The sequence below is a fragment of the Orcinus orca genome, chromosome 5 (genome assembly GCF_937001465.1).
Source record: "Orcinus orca chromosome 5, mOrcOrc1.1, whole genome shotgun sequence".
NCBI lineage: Eukaryota > Metazoa > Chordata > Mammalia > Artiodactyla > Delphinidae > Orcinus > Orcinus orca.
Genome location: NC_064563.1, coordinates 141,747,626 through 141,763,615, shown reverse-complemented (window position 1 = coordinate 141,763,615; position 15,990 = coordinate 141,747,626). Strand labels below are relative to the sequence as shown.

The window sequence follows — 15,990 nt, the reverse complement described above, 5'->3', positions numbered from 1 at the left end:
AATAGACAATGCAGACTTTTTTCCTTTGAAAAGGTACATTTTCCTAGTGATGGATTTCACATCTAAAGTGACAAGGGAAGCTTGTAAACACTTCTCCAGTATCATTAGGGCCATAAACACCTACTTAAAATTGGCCTGCAAAATTAGCCATGGATCTTGCACAAATTTAACTGGCCCCTGTCTTCTCCTTCTACTATTCCTCAAATCCTGAGACTGTTAAATACAAGTGTTCTCCTGCAGCACAGTCAATGAACCCTTATCTCCAAAGGTACCCCCCCTTCCAAGAAAAGGTAATGTTACAAGGTTCTGTACATTGCATTTCTTTAATTCCTGACCCAAAACCTCTGCCTAATTTCATATGTCTTGAACACATGCTAATTTCACAATGGAAATGGCAGCTCACGGGGACTAAGGGAAGGACAAGGTGCTCCCACGTCTCTCTTCTGCTCTCCTTTCTGGGTCACTCCCTGACCTCACTCCGTTCCACCCTTCTCTCTACCTCTAGCTTTGCAGATGGAAAAACGTTCCAAGGATTTGCCACTTGGTTTGAAGAGCACCAAACTGGTTCTCTGTCAGGGAAAGGCCCTTGAGTCATAGAAGGTGTTCTTCTCAGACCTGGAATGAAATAGTGAGGGTACCAGAACCACTATGAAACTGACATGCCTATGCTGTCAAAATATGGAGCGAGATTGGGACACATCAAGTAATTCACAATCCACAGCACTTTCGCAGACTTAGTCCTAATCTCTAAGTCCGAAGTCGCCAACACAAAAGACTCACAGATTCTCTGAATGCTAGAAAGATCAACGGCTTGGAATCTAGCATCCTTTTCCATGAGTGGAGTCTGGGGTGTATGGTGCATTAAATCAAATAGTGTCTTGTGTGAGTTGTGATGTTAACAGGTTTTACCGTGAGTCTCCTGTTAGAATTTGATCTCTAGTTCAGTGAATATTTTTTTAACTCACCTAACTGAATTATAAACCATTTAGGGCACTATAAGAGATCTACTGGTCAATATTTCTGATAAAGGTATTTTAATTTTTCTATATCTATTGGATCCAGATGCATTTAAATAAGAGCCCCTCCCTGGACCCTCCCTGATGTGTTGGTTTTCAGTTTCATGTTTGCCTCTGCAATGGTTCTAAGGATTTTGACCACTGGCTTAAGAGAATTCTGCCAAAATTGAATTCCAAACCCTTTGATAGATGAAAGGGCATGGCCATTCTTCTAACTTGCTCTGTCTTAAAAAAAAAAAAATAGAAGAAGAAGAAAAGAAAAGATCACATAGATAAGCTCAATGCACAAAGGAAATTTAAAGTTTGAAAACGGACCTTGGAATCATACCCAACATTCCAGTCCAGTGATCCTGACAAAGATAAAAAAAAAATTATAAAATATATGACATACTCCTACTTTTCAAGGTGCTCACTATGAAAGTTAATCACATGGTCAACACTAACAAATAGTTCATCAAAATTAAATTCCTGAATAACGTTATATACAACTATACATTTATTCTACATAGGAAACCTGCAAGGAAATAAATATCTAATTATCGAAGGAGAGCCTATCAGTGGGCTAAGCAAAGAATTAACATCCTTTTAAGAACTGCACAATAAATGTGATGGGGACATCAAATCCATGGCCACCAGAGAAAACGGACAAAAACAGAACCACCAATGCCTAGGACACAGTGCACTGAATGAGTTTTCAGAGCCAGTAAACACTCTGCTTGTTAAACTGCCAAGCAAAAACCATCTGGTTACTAGAATATCTCTCTGTCTAGCTAGACTAGAGAGCAATTCATCTCCAATCACCATAGGGGTCCAAATGCTTTTGATGGCTATGCAAGTACCATCATGCGGATGGGGTATCTTCTTCATCTTCTAGAGCAGGGTGAGGAGTATTTCTTTCTATCACGTGCCATTAATCAATCACGTCAGAAACAATAGCATTCATCATTTCTTTAAAGGGCAAGCAAGGGACGCAAAAATATTAACAGGTTTTCAAATGTTTAAGGAAAAACAACTTTATTTAATAAATACATGATAAGACTTCAAAATATATTTGTCACATTGCTGAAGTGAGGAGGGTCATGATAAGGAAGAAAAAACAGAGAAAGGAAGAAAAAAAGATGAAATAAAAGAAAATGCACATGAGAAAAATACAGGGGGAAACATATGTATAAAAAAGACCCGAGGACATCCCTGGTGGTCCAGTGGTTAAGACTCCGAGCTTCCAATGCAGGGGGCATGAGTTTGATCCCTGTTTGGGGAACTAAAATCCCATATACCGTGAGACATGGCCAGGAAATAAAAATAAATAAATAAATAAATAATAAATAAATAAACATTTTAAAGCTCCAGAGAAGGCGCTATTAAGGAGGAGAGAGACAAAATCATGGGCAAAGAGAAGATGAGAAGGCAAAGAGAAAGGAGGCAAGGACAGATATTGACAAGGAGGTTCAGGGGATCTAAAATTCATAAACTACACACTTGCATTCATTGGCTGTGGTCATTGAACGTTTCAAAGCCTATTGTTTTTTTACCGTTGCCCTTTGACATTTTAATCTCTGTTAGCATCTTAGAAAAGGATATTCTCATACTTCATCCATCAGAAACCCGGTTCCAAATGAGACGGCGGAAAACCCCACACTAGAGGAAGTTACTCTGAACTTGCCGGTCAGTAGCCAGGATTTTACTACCCACGCACTAACGGAAACCAAGCTGAAAGCCTGACCCAAGTGGAGACTCCCAACCTTGTCCATAAGTAGGCACACAGAGACCCAAACAAGGAAACCAAATCCCACACTGTGCTGTCCTTAGAGGTGACGTTGAGGCTGTCGGGCTCTGTCCTGGCCACTCGAATCTAAGTCAGATGGTGACAAATTGCAGGTGTTGAGAAGCACGCAAATAGCCTGGGGCTCCGGGATCGTGATCCGTACAGAGTACCTTTGTAGGTTGTTCTTACATAGATTTCTGCAAGTAATTCTCTTCATGGTTGTCACCTGCTGATGTATCCCCACACACCTGGGAACCTGTCAGACAACACAGGGGTCCATTAATAGTGTGGATTACAATCAAATGTCTGTCTTAGTGATGAAGTTGCAAGGGCAGGACAGGTGGGGATGCTTGGCCCCCATGCCTTCTGCAAGTTTCAGAGCCCCTTCCCGAGCCCCACCCCCAGCGCTCCGCAAGCATTCTTGGAGTCCCACTTCTGCCTCTTTCTCCACATCAGTCACAGGTATGCAGTGCATCCCTGCAGCAGGAGACAGTGCGCAGGGCCAGCCGTGGCTCACTCTGAATCATGATGGGAAGAGTTGACTTCTGTTGCTTTCTGTCACCATCCGCCAGCCTCTCTCGGGCATGTGAGCCCCAGAGGAGCCCTTCTGGTCCTCCCCACGGATCATTCTACCCAGGTTGTCCCCTCAGTTAACCCTGTGGTTATCACAACCGTAACACATCTGCACAGGAAACAGTTACTCATCATCCTCCTCAAATAAAGAGCAGAGTGGCCACTGTAACCTGAGTAGCTTCAGGGTGGTCCTTTCCTGGCCAGGACAGAAGTGAGGGGTCCCTGGTTCATCCCACCGCCCGGGGCCACGGGCCTGTTTCGTGAGGCACTTAGAGGTCTTGGCGGTCTGCATTAATGTAGAGGGAATTCCTCCTCCTACGATTAAAGTAATTGTTAAAATTTAACCCAGACTTGAAATGTTCTAGTGTCAAATGAAATGAAGAGTGAGAACCAATTACAATCACCTCATATTAAATTAGCTTCATTAAAGCACAGTGGTTTTTTAATCATTTATCCTCTCCTCACGGAGCTGCTATTATCACTCCAGCATTGTGTTAAGTCCTGGAAGGATAAGGAAATGGGGTCCTGGCCCACACCATGTGCAGCGTTTGGGGGTGAAGGGGGTGGGAGACTACAGCACAGAGAATCAGGGTCTTGCAGAAGCCACCTGGTAAGCACTGTAGCTGAAGGTGCATGCTGGCATGCGTGGGCATCATAAAGGCACCCAAAGGTTACACAGGTTTCACCAGGCAGCCAGTGAGAACATGAGTGCCCTGACCAAGGACCCAGGACCCAGCGTGGGGAAGCGAGGGCAGGTGGGGGAGATAGCAGATGGCTGGGCACATAGGCAAGAGTCAGGTCATAAAAGGACTAGTCTGCAGCTTCTGTTTTATCCTGTGGGTGATGGGGAGGCACTCAAGACCCACAGAAAAGCTAAGACAGGAAAGGTGAGGCAGGGGGCTGAGGCCAAAGAGCCAGGATGGGCCCAGGGGAAACCAGAATAATCCACAAGGGCAGGAATGGCCACCACCACTGCTCCAGAACCATCCCCCTAAGAAGAGGAAGCTCAACTTGGAACCACCAAGGCCAGGAGCCAGGAAAGCAGGCATCAGGATTCTCCACAGGAGCACATTTGTCCCAAAGCATTAGGGTTCCTGACAGTGGGAGAATAGAGACACCGTTCCCTTTGGCATTAAACCCATGGGGCCTGTCCCCCTTGCTGGGTATTGAAACTCCTTATCCCCATGCGGAAATGCCCACCTACCCTCTCAAACACACCATTGCCAGTGCCCTGCCCTACGCCCTCTTGGGTGAAAGGAAGATGTCACGGGTCCAGGCAGATGTGGGTACCCAGACTTTGGCTTCTGTTCATGGCTGGTAAGAGACCCCATAGCTGGATTGGGAGTATAGGGCGATGGAGGATATTTAGGACAGGGCAGAGCTATTCTTTGCATGAGGTCATTAGGGCGCGAAATGGCCCTCTATCCTCAGGGACTAAGGCTACATCAGGCCCACCAGATGGTGCTTTTTAAAATGTATCTTCTCCCTCCTGATAAAACTCAGACACTTTAAATATGGGAATCTGTCTCTCAGGCTCACCCTCACACAGGTAGTCATAGCATCATCTCAAAAGTCACACGACTTGATTTTTAAAGGTTATACTCCATTTATAGTTATTATAAAATACCTGCTCTATTCCCCATAACCTTTAAAAATTGTGAATCACTGTATTGTTCACCTGTAATTTATATAATATTATACATCAACTCTGCTTCAATTAAAAAATTTTAAAAAGACAACAGAATACTAAATTCAAATTCTGAGGGAAATGATTTTCCACCCGAAAATTCATACCCAGCTGATAGGTAAGTGGGAGGAAAGAATACAGGCATATTACAATCAGAAAGCATCCTTTAAAAAAAAGGATCCCATGCATCCTTTAAAAAAAAATAAAACTTCAAGAAACAGAAAAGAATACAAGAAAGAGGACACCATGGGTTATAAGAGCAGTGAAATTTTTAGAAAATAAAGGTGTAAAGCTAGTTCATTAAATTCATGCTAATCGCTAGGAAAACTAAAACCAGATGCTGTTGACAGCATTTCCTCTGATGATTGGAAGTGGGTAGGAAGACCTTTTACTCTGTATTTTATACTCTTCTTTATTATCTGCATTTATTTTTGTTTTGGATACAATTACTCGTAATAAAAGATTTAATAAAACTTCAAAAAGGCACCCCCTAAGAGAAAAGAGTAACACGACTTAAAGACAAACCCATTGCTCTCGAGCACTCGTTCTTGCCCTTACACAGTTTAAATTGTCACTTTGTTACTTGTGATTATTATCTAAATGAACTCCTCTGTGACAGCCGCACAGGGAAGCATCACTCCCTCTCGTTCCTGGAAAAGGGAGGTTTCAGGTCTTCTTAAACCCCTCCCCACATGCCCCATCACTGTCAGCTCTCCCTGGCAGTGTACCCCTGACCCTCCTTGCTGTCTCAACCTTCTCTCTCCTGTCAAGTCTCCCTTCTCATGTGCCTTCCTCCTCAACAGAGGGCACCTGTTGCTCTGGCCACCCAGCATCTCCTCCAGACTCTCCTTTGGTAGTTTCCCACCTCCCTTCCTTTTGCATCTCCCAGCCTGAGACCGTGTCCCCCTCCATCCTGCAGGCGAGTTGATGCAGATGGGCCACGGGGCTGGGTGCCAGCACAGGTACAGACAAGCAGCCCCTCCCCTTCCCAGCAGCTCTGCCATGTGCTTCTGGGAATAGGTTCTCCAGGCTGAGTCTCTCACTCTCCCGTGACTCTGGGAGCCTCGTCTTATCCCTTATCCATCCTGGCTGCGTACACTCGCCAGATTGGCTCTGCCACCTCAACTAGCAACTCTGACCAGAGCATCCTCCTTTCTGTATCTTCTTTCCTGGGTTACCTGCAGGACACGGGGAGGGGGGCACAAGAGTGGATGCCCAGAGAAGCCAGCATGGAGGGGCAGCAGAACGCAGATGGATGCAGAAGATTTTATTGTATGATACGTTGGGTCCCTTCACAATATATCATTTCAGTCCCACCATTAGGCAGAAATGCTTCCTTTGATCCAAAGCAGAAGAGAGAGATCCAGCAGCCTCTTCCCTGCTTGTGCTCCTCTAAAAAGCTGTTATTTTTTTACTAAGAGGCATGTGCTTTCCTTACTGGAATATATCTTTTAAATTCAAGGATAATCACTTTCTGCTTGAGATCACGGGCCTGTTCAGTTGGAATCAGAGATTCTAGCTTGAGTTCGGAGGACCTGAAATGGATCGTAGTCTTCATGCCGCTTAATGGCCCCAGACACCATCTCCATGGGGATGGGCTTCATGCCCTGCCTGGTCCCCCCTTTTCCTCCCTCCCATGTCCCTCAGTGTGAGGACTTCCTTGCTCCTTTGGTTTCCATCTGCTGCCTCCCTTCCGAGGCTCCCCCGACAACAGCCTTCTCCAAATAAGAATGACGCTTCCTTCCTTGCCATCTCCAGAACGCGCATGTAATTTAAAGGATTTGACTGGTAGAAACACACAGCAGTGTTCAAAGCAGCAAACTAAGTGAGTAAATTTCAGCTTAGGGTGCCTTACATTTGTACAGATTATTATTGTTCTTCGTGAAAATGGAAATGGAGAAAATCTGTTTTCTCAAGTTCATTTTCCTTCCTTTAAGATTTTTGGAGATCACTTTCACCCTCACCTTCTGATGAATGTTTGTGACTTGGTTGGTGAGAAACTCATCTCTGACACCGACAACTTCTCTTGGGCCCTAGGAAGATCTAGACTGCGTTTCTTGCCTTGGGCACCATTGACATTCAGATCTGGATAATTCTTCATTGTGAAGCTGTGTGTATTGAAGGATGTTTAACGGCACCCTTGACTTCAACTCACTAGATGCCAGTAGCACCTTCCCCCACTTGTCACAATCCATGTCTTCAGACATTACTAAATTTGTTCTGCAGGGCAGGTCACTCCCTATTGAGAGACTGGGAATCACTGCTCTAGATAAACCAGGAAGAACCAGTCCTTTCTTCTTATGCAGCAATAGTGGGACTTTCTAGTCAATTGCAGATCCTCCCGAGGTTTCGGTCTCCAGTATCACTCCCTGCTACAGCCTCTACTTGAGTAATGCAGAGATGGAAACCTGAGCCACTATTGGTGGCCACCGAGAGAATCCATCTCTCTCGGCCACCTGGCTTTGGGGACCATCAAGTCAAGGGTATTTCTATTTTATTGATGAAGCCATTGGATGAAGCTTAGAAGGATAAAGGGATTTTCCCAGCATGATAATGTCCAAGAGGAGAGTTGGAAACACCACGGCTCCTGGGATTAGCAGAAATAGGGGAGGTGGAAGGTGCTTGGGGAGAGAAGTTGGAGACCTCCTTTCTCCCAGAAGCTGGGAGGGGTATCATTCTTTCCAAAACAGCAATTTGTAGGACCTGCCCATTAGCTCTGGCAATAACAATTTTCCTCTCTCACTTTGCCTTTCCGAGCCGTTGATGGTGGGAAGCCCGGCTCGGGGGCAGCTGCATCCACTCGGCCCTTCTTCGCTGGTTTCCATGTGCCCTGATCTCAGAGGGCACCAGTGCCATTGGCATTTCACTGGAGTGTCTCCCTCTCTCATTGGGGATCGCAAGGACTCTGGTCCTCCTTCAGTTTCCACTCCTTTTACAGAAGGTCGTGGCACACAAAGCAGATGTTCAAGGCACGAGTCACCATGCCACCAGCCCAGGTTGGCAAGGTGGAGACAGTCGCCCTAACCAGGCTGCCACCACCGTCCACTGGGGCCACGAGCAACCAAAAGTCTCTGTCTCCATCACCACCACCCCCCCCACCATCCACACACATCTCAGCAGCAGGCCGTGCTCCCCAGGCCCTCTTTGCCAAGCCCACGGGAGTGCGTAGGTGACACCCCAGGGCTGTGGAGGAGCTGTAATGCCCCCTCGGGACCCAAGTGCCGAGTCCCCCCTTGTCCAGCTCCCCCCTTGTCTCTGCTCCAGCCCAAAGGAAAAAAATAAACAAATGCTTTTTTTTTTTTTCGCGGTACGCGGGACTCTCACTGTTGTGGCCTCTCCCGTTGTGGAGCACAGGCTCCAGACACACAGGCTCAGCGGCCATGGCTCACGGACCCAACCGCTCCGCAGCATGTGGGATCTTCCCGGACCGGGGCACAAACCCCTATCCCTTGCATCGGCAGGCAGACTCTCAACCATTGCACCACCAGGGAAGCCCGAACAAATGCATTTTTAAACTCCCTCACCTCCCACTTCCTCCACTCCCCTTCCCTGTCCCCCACCTAATGCTGCCCCGGCTCTCTGTCCTTCCCCTCACCCCTCCCACACACTGCCACCTGCTCCCAGGGCCCGCTCCACCCTCCCTCCACCTGCCACCATCTCTGGATCCCTCCCCTCCTTCCTCCCACTGCTCCCCATTCCTTCCCCTCCTCACATCAACCGCCAAACCCCCTTCTCCACGTTTCTGCCATCAACAGAGAGAAGGGTCCCCTGCGCAGAGGTGTGTCCATGAGGAAGGCCAGAGGGCAGGGGGGCCAATGGCCTACAGGGTGAGCAAGTGTGGCCAACCCAGAGCTGGAGGATGTGAGCAGGTATGTGTATAGGAAGCGCTTAGCTTAATATAAGGCATCTGAGATGTGAGCCTCAGATCATCGGAGGGAACAGCAGGGAACACTGAACTCTAAAGCCCAGGTTCCCAAGAGCACAGCACAGGCAGGGGAGAGACGCTGCCCAAACCTGAGGGCAGACCTGGACTCCTGAACATCTGGGTGGAGGAATTTGCTTTTTTACCTGTGCCGCCCTCTTGGCCTCATTGATACTCCCCAGCAAAAGGGAATGAGGCCCTTCAGAGACTTTGTCATCACTCATCTGTCACCCGCTTGTCCCCTGGTGCTAGGCTGCTGCCCCCTCCCCCTTCCCCACCCTACTCTTCCTCCTGGGGACAGGTGTGTGAGCTGGGACAGCCCCTGGGCTCCCCGCGGCTCCCTCTGCCTCTCCCCTGGAGAGGGGAGGCCTGCCGGGGAAGCACCTGGCTCCTGGCGCTGGGGAAGACAGGCTGACAGCGGATGTCACCTGGTGGGAGGGAGTCACTTCCCAGATTTCACCAAGTCTCGGCTTCACCGAGAGGAAAGAGCTGGTGGGGGGGTGTTCGGCAGTAACAACATCACTGCCTACATTTCTCGTGCACTTTTCTGCTTTGATTTAATCTCTCACAAGACATTACAATTTCAGGCTCAAAGGCGTTAAAAGGAAGGGAGGTGGGAGGCGGAGGGGGGTGTGTCTTGATGTTTAAATATTGACTCAGAGAATCACTCTGCAGCCCAGAACTGCATTCATAAAGGTTTCTACACAGTTAGCAAGACATCTCTGGCATGCAGTCGTCCTTCTAGGGAGAGCATCTTCAGTCAGCATGGTCTTCCCAGGGTCTGACTGCCACTCAGCCACCTCCTAGCTGTGAGCCCACCCATGAATTACTTAACCCTTCTCCGAGTTCCTGCGATGGAGCATAACAGCCACCTGGCATTGTTTTGATAATGTGTATAAAGGTAATAGAGATGTATATATAAGCTAATATATGTACTTATCCATATAAGCTTGTATAAATAATTGCATTTGAATATGTATGTACATGCATAAGCTAACAGCTATGATTGAAAGCTAATAAACATATATATTCATATAATCACATAATATAGAATGCATGCAAAGCATTGAGCATAGCAATTGTCCCCTATCAGGCCCTCAAAAACAAAAATGAACCTTCTTATGATCCCCACACCTCACTTTACTTACTGTTCTCAAGCCCATTATAAAGCTATTCATATTGTGGTGTTTTGTTACCTTGTACTATACCCAACTCTCTTAAAGGTCCAAGGGCTGTGGCCTGGCCGTATGATTTTATAAGTTGGCATTAGGTACTAAAAAATTCTTGTTGACTGATTTCAGCTACCTTAGGGATTTTAATATGTGGTGGTTTTTACCTGTTGTACCTTTGTTCTGACAAGTAATATTTCACCTTATACTTGGACTTTCATCCTTGCCAAAGAGTCTCATTGTGGGTTTCATTGCTAAATACTGTAATCCTTTCAACTCGGTATACAGACCCTTTCCTCCCAATATCATATGCTCTCTCCTGCAACAGATGTGATATTGATGATGTTTGCTCCCCAGATTCACACACAGTCCAGTTCACAGAATTAAGGGAGATAAACCTGGCTTTGGATTTCCTGAAGTCAAAGCCAAACCAAACATCACTCCCTGCTGGGTTGCTAGGGATGCTTTCTTAGTAGATATTTAATTCAGATTATGGCTCTGGCTCTCACCTAGGAGTAAAAGTGCAACTGAATCAAAGAAAGGTGCCCCATGGTGATCGTGTTCTGACTTCTAAATAATACCCTTCCCCAAATTACTATCTCCTCCACGTTGCTGGGTCCCTAACCTGCAGGCACACAGCTTTGCAGTCCTTTTTTCCAGCACACATTTTCAAAAAGGATGCTCTCATAGGAAAATGGATAGGAAGAAAAAAGTCTGGATTTTTTTTAAGCCAGAATGTTCTCATTCTCGTGTAAGATGCACATTTTTCCCCCACGGCTTTAATGAAAAGGAAGGTGTCAGATGCGTGTCTCAGAGCCTCCCATGGAAAAGGATTTCTCTCCATTTTCTCCTGCCAGACTTGTACATGTTGCTCCACGACCATCAAGGAAGGAAGGAATAAGACTTTGAATAAGCCAAGCATTGCATTCCTCAAAATGCAGGATTCTTCCTTGCGTACAATTTTTTAATCTAATTTTTTTAATAAATCAAGGGTGAGTCCATCATAAATAATTAACCAAGTAATCAATAAGTACTTACCAGCAGGCATGGAGAGTGTGGGGGAGGGGTGATAAATTATAAAACAAGACTCAGGACCCTAAGGCTGACATTAAAAATTTAACACAACTTCGGACAACAAACTAACTCTTGTCCTGTTTTAAGGAAGTAGATGATAAAATTCCAAGTAAGTGAGGACCTACAGACCTCACCTTTTTTTTTTTTAACCAAGACATAAAATCAAATGAAGTTCAACTCACAACAACCCATTTCCTAGAGAAAAGTCAAGATTACGCTGTAGTTCACCTCCCCATCTTTCCATATTGGAAAGACCACAAGGTCATTATAGGGATAACCTTGAATCTGCTGGTTGTAAAACTAAAAAGTAAAGATTTGGACATTTCTGTACTTAATTATTATTGACCCTGGGGTATCTCAACACTAAAGGTGAGATTTAAAAAGGGAGAGACTCCTTCTTGGAAGAACCAGGAAGAATTTGAGAACGCTGGGCCTTCGAGAATGGACAGGGTTTTACCGAGGAGGTGAAGGGGTGACAGTGCTTCTGATTAGGGGGTGGCAGGGAGCTTGGGGGTCAAGATGAGGTGGGTGGTCATTATCTTAGGAGAAAGTGGAGGCAGGAGAGCACAGGTGTATTTGGAGAACAATGATCAGGACACATTGACTAAAGCTGGACATTTTAAGTAGGAAAATAGTAAGAGAGAAATCTAGGAATGGTGGATGGGGTCCTTAATGCTAGAGAAGAAGTTTCTAAGTTATCCTAAAGCCAAACATTTTCTGAAGTTTATTCCTAGGGCCATTAGCCCCATGACATCCTCAGACTAATTTTTGTGGTGTTGGTGATTCAACTCTTGTAGGGGGTACTTGCCTCTCCCCTTGAGATTCCCACTGCCTATTAGTGTAGAAACGGCTTTAAGATGCTCTGCAGGAAAGAAGTCTGCTTAACTTCTTTAATAGAGTGAAAAACTGGGCTCCACAAGAGAACCACATCCTAATCCCTGGAACCTGTAAATGTTACCTCATATGGAGATAAAAGGGGGAGAGATCTTTGCAAATGGAATCAAGGTAAGGATCTTGACTTGGGGAGATTATCCTGCATTATCCAGGTGGACCCTAAATGCAATCACATATGTAGAGCAGAGGTGGCAAAGTGAAGATAGAGCAGAGAGATTTGAAGATTCTGGCCTTGAAGATTGGAAGGATGCAGCCACAAACCAAGGACTGCTAGCAGCCCCCAGAAAGTGGAAGAGGCAAGGAAGAGGGAGTGTGGTCCTGCCGACACCTTGTCTCAGACTGCTCACCTCCAGAATTGGGAGAGAACAAATTTCTGCAGTTGTGAGCCACCCAGAATTGGGTAGTCTGTAGCAGAGGGCCTAAGAAATGAACACAAGGGGGGATGTTGGTCTAATGACAAGTTTCCTCAGAATTATATTTGTCTAAGAGTTATATGATTATAAAGGTGCTAAATGGGAGATTAAGAAAAGATCTGAGATCTAGAAGATCTAGGGGATTTACTAACTGGGAATTTTGAAATATTCTGATACTTACTGACCCTCTAAGTTGACCAGAACAAAAATATGTACTATTTTGTATAAAGGCCCCTTTTAGATGTCAGTTCCACTAAAGCAAATTGTGCTGTCATATAAGACACACTCTAAATGTTTGTTAGAAACGGCTTGGCTCTGTGGCTCCAAGAAAGAGCAGCTGTCTTTCACTGAACCTAAGATGGGTGGTGAGATTTAAATCCTTATAAAAGAGAAATGAAGTTATGTAGATTTAAAGTTCTTTAAGAAATCCCCTCTCACTGGTCCACAGGCACCACCTCCAGCAAAACCATGGACCCCAACACCCAAAGGAAAGAAGGCATCTTCTCATTTCAAGCATATTGTCAGCAAAATATTCTTCTCTGTGCTGAGAAGGAAAACACAATTAAGAAGATTGTCTGGACAGAAAATCCCCCACATAAAACAATAGCCAGACATCAGTTAGAGGCTATGGAGCACAGAGCTGTGCGGGTTTTCAGAAATGAGAGTTCCCAGGTTGTAGGAGCCCCGGAGCTGGTCCAGGGACGCTGGATGCTGAGTGGGGCTGAGGGGACAGAATTGGGCACCTGGGGACACCGCCTTCCCCACCCACAAGGAGTGGGGTCACTGCCATATCCTGACACATTCTTTATTGTCAAATGGTGTCTGGGGGCTACTCCCCAACGCCCAGACCTTATGTAACGAGGGACTTGTCATCTTCCACGTGCATCCCGATGGTTCTTACAGCTGTCTCTCGAAAGGGCAACTTCCGGGCAACTGGCTCATCCAGAACGGTAGCTGCAAGTTGCAGTTCAGTCCAGAAGGTCTCCTTTGAAACACTGTGAATGCAATGCTTTTTTAAAAAAAAAAAATTTTATTTATTTATTTTTGGCTGTGTTAGGTCTTCGTTGCTGTGTGCGAGCTTTCTCTAGTTGTGGTGAGCGGGGGCTACTCCTCGTTGCAGTGCACGGGCTCTAGGCCCACTGGCTTCAGTAGTTGTGGTACGAGGCCTTCTCACTGTGGCGGTTTTTCTTGTTGCGGAGCACGGGCTCTAGGCACGCCGGCTTCAGTAGTTGTGGCTCGTGGGCTCAGTAGTTGTGGCGCATGAGCCTAGTTGCTCCGCGGCACGTGGGATCTTCCCGGACCAGGGCTCGAACCGGTGTCCCCTGCATTGGCAGGCGGATTCTCAACCACTGAGCCACCAGGGAAGCCCTGCAATGCTTTTTTTAACAAAGAGGTGTGACAAGTTCCTGTGAGCTGATTCTCCTCCCCAGTTTGAATCCTCTCATTGACTCAGATACGAAATCACATCTCTGGCTACTCCTGACTTCTGCTTGCCTAAAGAAATCTTTTTGATTTGATAATATAATTTGATAATTTGATAATATAATCCTAACGCAGTATGATTACAGCAAAGCTCTGTCATTCAACATTTCTTAGGTAGTTGCTGTGTGTCTGCTCTTTTGCTGGATAAGATGGAAGATACAGACTCTATCAATGGAGTAGAATTTTCTAGTTGATTAACCAGACCCAGTTGTCTGGAATCTTCCTATAGCCATATACAATACAATTAGGAAAAGTAAGAAAATGACAAGGAAAAAGAAAGTACTCTACATGTATCCCTTACACAGTAGACATAAATATTCGTTAAGTGAATGACTGAAAACAGAGATTTTTTTGGAAAAATAATTATCCTCTGAAGGGGAGTAATGGCTTTGAGTATGGGGTTTCCTTTTGGGGTGATGAAAATGTTTTGGAACTAGATAGAGGTGGTGGTTGCACAACATTGTGAATGTATTAAATGCCACTGCATTGTCCCCTTTCAAATGGTTAATTTTATGTTATGGGAATTTAACCTCAATTTAAAATAAATAAATACTTCCCATATTACATCCTGAGGTACTGGGAACAGACAGATTTAATCATGTCTTCACAAAACTTTGCTACAGTGATTGTAATGACTAAGAAGCAGAAAGGTCCATAGACCAATAAATCCTTGCATGGGAAAAGTTTTTACGCTGCCAAACTATTTGATAAAACAAAAGTACTTCCAGAAAGTTCTCTTTCCCCTGTCAATTTATGGCCATCTACATTAGAGTATTTATTTTTGAGTCTGGACTGCTTGAAGCCTTTCCCATAAATATGGAATCCTCAAAATGCCAATTTTATATCCCTGTGTTTCGTAGGCACCATAGTTCTTTTCATAAGAGAAAAAACTCATTTTCTTGATGAGGACCCTGAAGCAACACTGCTGGTTAACCCATTGGCCCAAGGTGGGGTGGGAACTGGAGGGAGGGCAGAAGAAGTGAACCTGAAATAGAGGCCCCCAAATTTCTATGTTGAGGGAACAATTTTTTACATAAAAGTCAGGGTTGAGAGAGGTGGCATAAAAGAATAAAAATGACTAAAACTGCAACTTGGGAGATGGGTAGAACCCATGTGTCATGATATTTTGATGTATTTTGGCAGAAATCAAAACAAATAACCAGATAAAAGATTAGGCGCTTGACAACAGTGCTAGAGGGAAAGTGACAAATCTGGCAATAATGTACACAAAACAGCATGTCCCTGACACTAGGCAAGTAAGAGCAGACATCAGGAGGGCTATGTCTTGCCAATTATTTATGTGCTGTGGTGTAGTAAGAATATATGTGGTCTTGTCCCTGAGTCCTGGAACAGGGCTTCAAAACCCCTTGGAGTTTCTTCAGTGAAAAGAGTGTGTTTGTTCTGCTAAAAAGGTGACTCATGATGGGCCCCTAGTTCAACCCAGGATGGGGGCTGGTCACCAGAAATACCAAGCCCAACCTTGGTGCAGGGGAAGGGACTGGAGATTGAGTTCAATCATATGGCCCATGACTTCATGAATCGTGTCTATGTACTGAAACCCCCAATAAAAACTCTGGACATGAGGCTCGGTGGAGCTTCCCTGTTGGTGAATACATTGACATCCCAGGAGGGCAAAGTGCCCTGACTCCATGGGGAAAGGGCATGGGAGCTCTGCCTCTCTCCTAGATCCCACCTATGTGTGTCCTTTATAACAAACTATAATTGCAAGTCTAGCACTCTCTTCAGTTCTATGAGACCTTTTAGTGGATTATCATACCTAAAGGCATAGTGGGAACCCCAGAATTTATAGCTAGAAGTGTGGTAAGACATATAGGTCAGAAGTGCAGATGGTCTGGGGACCCCTAAAATGCATCTAGCATCTGAAGTAAGGACAGAGCTGTGGAGAACTGAGCCCTTAACTTGTGGGATCTCGCACCATCGCCAAGTGGTTAGTGTCAGAATTGAATTGCAGTGCACCCAGTTAAGGTGGAAACA

The 15,990-nt window shown here is 45.4% G+C and overlaps 1 protein-coding gene across 1 annotated transcript in view; it reads left to right on the top strand.

Annotated features, from left to right (window-relative positions):
* The window catches only part of KCNJ6 (potassium inwardly rectifying channel subfamily J member 6), a 287,055-nt gene that overhangs the window by 77,001 nt on the left and 194,064 nt on the right, over positions 1-15,990 (top strand). The window lies entirely within an intron of this gene.